Source organism: Cynocephalus volans, chromosome 15, assembly GCF_027409185.1.
Source record: "Cynocephalus volans isolate mCynVol1 chromosome 15, mCynVol1.pri, whole genome shotgun sequence".
Lineage (NCBI taxonomy): Eukaryota > Metazoa > Chordata > Mammalia > Dermoptera > Cynocephalidae > Cynocephalus > Cynocephalus volans.
Window position 1 is genome coordinate 5304035 of NC_084474.1, and position 6172 is coordinate 5310206.

At 39.7% G+C, this 6172-nt stretch overlaps 1 protein-coding gene across 1 annotated transcript in view; it reads left to right on the forward strand.

The window, feature by feature from the left end:
• The window catches only part of HGSNAT (heparan-alpha-glucosaminide N-acetyltransferase), a 48605-nt gene extending 44607 nt beyond the window's left edge, over positions 1-3998 (forward strand). The window contains exon 19 of the transcript XR_010021793.1: positions 3978-3998. The gene's annotated coding sequence lies outside the window, so the exon portion shown is untranslated. The remainder of the gene's footprint in view (positions 1-3977) is intronic.
• The last annotated feature ends 2174 nt before the right edge of the window (positions 3999-6172 follow it).

Consider the following 6172-nt stretch of genomic DNA (forward strand, 5'->3'; position numbering starts at 1 on the left):
TGATTTACTCCTAGCATGTCATTGATTTTTGCTTAGATGTCTTAAGTATCTTTTGTTCCTTTCTTTCTGATTTTCTGTTTGTCTTCTGTGTTTGTTGGTTTCTTGGGGTGGGAGATAAAATATTTTTTTTCCCTTTATTGTTAGCATTTTTGTTTTACTGGTAGGTTTTGTTCTTTCATGAGTATTCATTGCAGTGATGGTATTTTTTCAGGTAGCAAACCCAGTAGTCCCTTGAGAATTTCTTGTAAGGCTGGTTGTGTGGTAGTGAACTCCCACAGTTTTTGTTTGTCTGAGAAATATACTGTATGTCCTTCATTTTGGAAGGATAGCCTTGCTGAGTAAAGTATTCTTGGCTGACAATTTTTGTCCTTTAGTATTTTGAATATATCCTCCCATTCTTTTCTGGCTTTTAGAGTTTCTGATGAAAAGTATGATGTTAGTCTGATTGGGGCTCCTTTATAGGTGACTTGCCACTTCTCTCTTGCAGCTTTCAAGATTCTCTCTTTGTCTTTCAGTTTTGCCAGTTTGACTATAACATGTCTTGGAGAGGACCTTTTTGGGTTGAATATGTTTGGGGATCTTTGAGCCTCCTGAATCTGAAGATCTGTGACTTTTCCTATACCTAGGGAGTTTTCTGCTATTATTTCATTGAATATGTTCTCAATGCCATTTTCTTTTTCTTCCCCTTCCGGAATACCCATGATTCGGATATTTGAGTGCTTAAAGTTGTCTGTTATCTCCCTTAGGTTTTCTTGAATTTTTTAAAATTCTTTTTTCTTTTTTCTGGTCTGCCTGTGTTAATTCAAATGGCCTGTCTTCAAGGTAAGACATTGTTTCTTCTGTGTGTTCCAGCCTGCTGGTTAAACTCTCTGTTGTGTTTTTTATTTTGTTGAGTGAATCCTTCAGCTCCACAAGCTCTGCTGCATTCTTTTTCAAGGTACTGATTTCTTTCTATATTTCTTCTTTCAGGTCCTGTATATTTTTTCTCATTTTATTGTGTTGTCTGAGTTTCCTTGTATCTCATTTAGTTTCCTTAGAATTGTTGCTCTAAATTCCTTGTCAGTCATTGCAAGGACTTCTTGTTCTACAGGATCTAGAACTTGAGAGTTATTATTTTCCCTTGGTGGTGATTTACTTTCTTGATTTTTTAAAATTTCTGGTATCTTTCCTTTGGTGGCAGGCAGTATCACAGTACACTCATTCCACCCTTATGTCGGGCCTGAATCCTGAAGGGACTGCCAATTCTGGGCAGTGGAGACTAGCCTGATCTGGGGAGTCCCATGGCACCTGCCTGTTCCAGTGCTGCTGACTTGGGATGTGTGGGCCCAGTGGCTCTCAGGCCTCTCTTGGTGGTGAGCACTGGCCTGGGCTGTGGGTCCTGTAGTGCCTGCCTGTTGCAGTGTGGCTGACTCGGGGCATGTGGGCCCGGCAGCTCTCAGGCCTCTCTAGGCAGTGGGGACTAACCTGGCCTGAAGGTCCTGTGGCACCTGCCTGTTCTGGCACTGCTGATTCAGGGCGTGTCAGCCTGGTGGCTCTCAGCCCTCGCTGGGTGGTGGGCACTGGCTTGGGCTGGTGGTCCCATGGCATCTGCCTGTTCTGGTGCGGCTGACTTGGGGTGTGTGGGCCTGGCAGTTCTTAGGCCTCTCTGGGCAGTGGGTACTGGCCTGCGCTGGGGGTCCAGTGGTATGTGGCTCATGCCTGTGCCGGTGCAGCTCTTGGGACTCCTGTTGTTGTTTTTTAATAGTTGAAAATTGGTTGATTTGTGGGAGAGAGCAACACTAGGAACCGTTTACTCCACCATCTTGAAAAGAAGTCCCTGAAAACATTATCATTTGAAAGCAGCAAATGTTTAAAATTAGATATATCATTTTATTTTTAATGTAAATATGTTTTACCTTTTTAGAACAAATATCAGGAACAGAAAAGGAGAGAGAAGGAGTTCTTTTCCAACTGTTCATTTGTTTTTAATCTATCAAAAAACTGAAAACAATCATGCTAACATAATTTAGGATTGCCTTTACCTGACTATGAGGCCATAAGAGTCTATTTGGAGGTCCCTGAAACTCCCCAGTGCCCCCGGCTGTACTGAGATGGGGTCACCAATGGAGATGTGGCACCAGTGGAGATAAGCCTCCCGCACCCCTGAAACCTCCGCAGGGGGCTTCTACATCCATAGCCAGAGCTGTTGTTAGGACAGCCTGAGTACAAACACACACAGAAGAGAAAATCAACAACTATAAAAAATATTGCGTAGTACTTATATGAAAGCCTGCTGCCTCTGATTGTTTACAGACACTGGAGGATCAGAAATCCTAAAACACTAGGAAGGTCACACTCCTCATATGTGGGGTGGCAGAGAGGAGCCAAGAACAGAAGCTGCAGGTATTGGTAGCGTATACAAATAACTGGAGTCAGGCTTAAGGAAAGATGAGAGTAAGGTAAGACATAAAATACCGCAAGTAGAGTTACTACATGTTTAATTTAAGCAAAGCAACATAAGAAGTGACTCCTTGCGTCATGACGCTAAACTAGATAAACTAAAAGACATGTGATAGTAGAATTTTTAAAAGTTACAGGCATATTAGGACTTGCTATGTTTAAAATGTTTGAAAAATAATTTCAAATTAACAATTGACCTAGATACCCTGCACTAATAAAAAAAAAATGTTAAGTATCTACTCAGTACATGTGTGTGTACCCTTGTGTGTGCATGCACAGGCATATTTTTAAAATAATTTTTGATAACTATTGGTGTAAGAAATCTAAGAACAATTTATATTTACTTTTCTGATATTATTCTGAATTAGGCACTTCAGTCAAATATCTTTCAACATTAAACAGAAAAAATTAACAAGTGTCTTACAATGATATGGCATTACAACTAATGAAGAAAATTTAGCACGTAGAACATTCCATTTTAAAAAGAGCTTTTGATTATTTTCAATAATAAGAGTTCATTTTTATAAGTCCTGATGTAGCCATTCATTGGTTTGCTGTAAATTACAAACTGCAGTTCTGTAGTAGTTTTATTTTATGCCCCTGTACTTCCCCCAAAGACAATGCTGTTATAAATAATTATGAGCAGGGACATGACTTTGAAATCAAAATCAAAGCAAGAGCTGGTCCAGACAACATCCTACATGCATGTGGGGCCAGCACAGACGTGAGTCCTTTCCTACCCTCTGCTGATTCATCCTGGAAAATAATCACAGGTTGCGAGATTCTCAGTGCAAATGAGAAAAATGAAAGGAAAGGAGAGGATGAAGTACTTGAAAACTGCTTTTGTATAAGGCAGCTAGATAGGGTGAAGAGTCCTTTGAGGGCTAAGGCAGGCCCTCCCCAAGAGCTGTCCTGGCTGAGAGAGTTGACTCTACATGGTTATGGCCCTCCCTGGGCCATTCATCACACAGTGATGTAGAGGGGTGTTGGGAGTAGGAGTACAAGGCCTGGATCCCTTTGCTCAACTGAGAGCACCCTGCTCAGAGCCTCCCTGGGGTCTTCTGAGGCTCTGAGGCACCCACATTGCAGCTCAGCTGGTCCCCCATCTATCCCCAGCAGCTCTTCAATCTTCCAGGGCTGTTCCCAGGAACCACCCCCACTAAACCATCTGCAGAGGCAAATTCCTGGGGAACCCAACCTACAACAGTGTAGAATAAAAGCTACAAGTATTTAATTGAATACTTTATTTCAAACGCAAATATGAAAGAGGCACAGCATTGAAGGAAATGGTTAATGGACTTCTGTGGTCAGCACCCAAGGACGTGTTCACTTGGTGAACTCGCAAATGAGTTAACTAAGAAATGTCAAGGACTGCAGACAATCTTTGAGAACGCTTGAAGTTGTGAGAACACTTTCTTGGGATGTTCCCAGGAGGCGCATTATAGATAACCAAGTGCTTGAGAAGGGAGCTAACGGCCTTCTGCTCTTGAGAAAAGTATAACAGAATTTATGCATTAATGCTTATCTCGCATGCACAGGCCTGCTAAATGTAATAAAAGCTGTGACAGCGGCTGGGTCGGCGCTACTTGCCTGAGAGAGCAGCAGCCCCCGCTCTTCACCTGCATCTTTGCTGCGTCTTCCTTCGCATCTCCGATCATTTTAATCAACACAGCATTTTTAATAGTTATGAGTAATACTGTTTTAATTCCAAAAAATTGTGCGTAAATTTTATGTGGAGCATAAAATAATGTAAAACATTTTTTTAATTCTTTGCCTTATAAAATTGTGTTTTATTTATATCAACAATCTTAACTTGATTGTTTATTCATAATTATTCATTTTTTGCTTATTTTTTCCAATTAAAAATTAAAGAATTCTTATGTTGATATTTATACGCTTATTTCATATTATTTCATAAGGTTATTTTATGTTTATTATTTTAAAAATCAAGTTGAATAAATAATTTTATAAAGTAAACATTTTACCCATAGTATTTGTGTATTTTCTTTCATCTTTTTTTGCCCTCTTGTCAAATCACTGGTGTACTTTCAAAGAACAGGCAATGAAAATCCAGCCTCTTCTTATTCCTGCATAATGTATGCTTTTGACCTTAGAATTTTCATTAAATGTACATAGTTGATTTTTACTTTTGTTTCAGTGGCTGAGTTTTAATGCTTTGTATTTCTGTCAAAAATACTTCAAAACAAGCCAAGTCCTGTTTTACTGTTGGGCACAATGAAACCTCATAAATTAATCTTAAGGAGGCTTTGACATTTTAAATTTAGTGTTATATCATAAATAACTATTTTGACTCTACTGCTTTCCTTTCTCATTTTCTTATTTTATGTGACAATGCACACATTTCAATTTGCAAAAGAATTTCTGAAGGGATGGAAATATTTGGAAAAACTTGGTATCTTTACAGGTGACAACTTGCAGCACTTATTAACTAACAACATTAAGTAAGGAATGGGGAACATTAAGCCAATACATATTTTTGTGGAATTATTAGGCCTCATGGCCAGCATCGGCATAGCCATGTTAAGCAACTTGCCACCCTCTTCCCCCTTGCCCCTCCCTATCTCATGTTAATCAACTTTTCACCCCCATCCCCTTGCTTTTTGAGAAAAACCGAATTTGTGCAAAACAGATTCTGATGCAAAAATGATCACCCAATGCCCTTCTTCTAATTCAAACCTTATAAAACCTTTTTCATCTGTACGGGGGGTAGGAGCTGATCTGATTCAGCCTTTCCTCCACGTTGGTGGAATAAAGCTGTTTGGTTGAAATGGCACCTGGCTTGAGTCTCTCTCTCTCTTCTCCAGTCTTGCTGAGCATAACATTCATCTAGTATTACCTTCCTTCCTATTTTCCTCAGATCACAAGCCTCAAACTATTCCAAAATAAATGCATTATCTATTTCTGTTAGAAACAAAACGATCAAATCCCATAGCCACAAAGAAAATTTTCTTCATGTGGAACTTTAAAGAAGGAGAAGAAACCAGTAAGTGCTTCATTTCTACAGTATGAGAGAGAGGTTTAGAAGGAAGGGATACCAAGGTCAAGGACAAGTTCAAGCCGGAATTGTCCCATCTGTCCATGCAGAAGATTATCCAAAAGCCCCGAGGTGTAAAGCCCCGAGGCAGAAGTCTGTTCATCATCGACCTCATTTGAGATGGAAAGTGTAAGTGGGAAAGTGAATGCTTATTGCTAAATTAATAAGACTTATCCATTACTACTGCGAGAGTCAGCAAGGTTAAGTCTGAGGATGACAGAGAAAGTGTCACTTTGTGTCATTGTACCAGAAATGGACCAGCAGGTGAGACTTCATTCAGTTATCACAGGTTCTCTGGTCTGTTTCATACAAGGTGGCTCTGGGATCTCTGAACATAATTTAGTATTTACTAACTCTTTGGCGCAAGTATGCTATTGAATACTGCAAATATTCTGTAAAAGGGAATTTTTAAAAGCTCAACTTTCAACTACCAAAAATCTGCACTGCTGTTGGAAGAACACTTCACCAAAAATGCTCTGACTGAGAAAAAGGGATTCCCAAATCAGAGTTCTGATATGACATAAAATGCTGCTATTTTGTAGATGGTCCCCTCTCATGAAAGATAAGAAAGCCACACTCTGAGGCTGCCTGACTAAAATGTAATAGATAATATGAGACAGTTCCATGTGAACAGAGCGCCCTGGTTTATACCTGTCCTATTGTAATTACCAATATCAT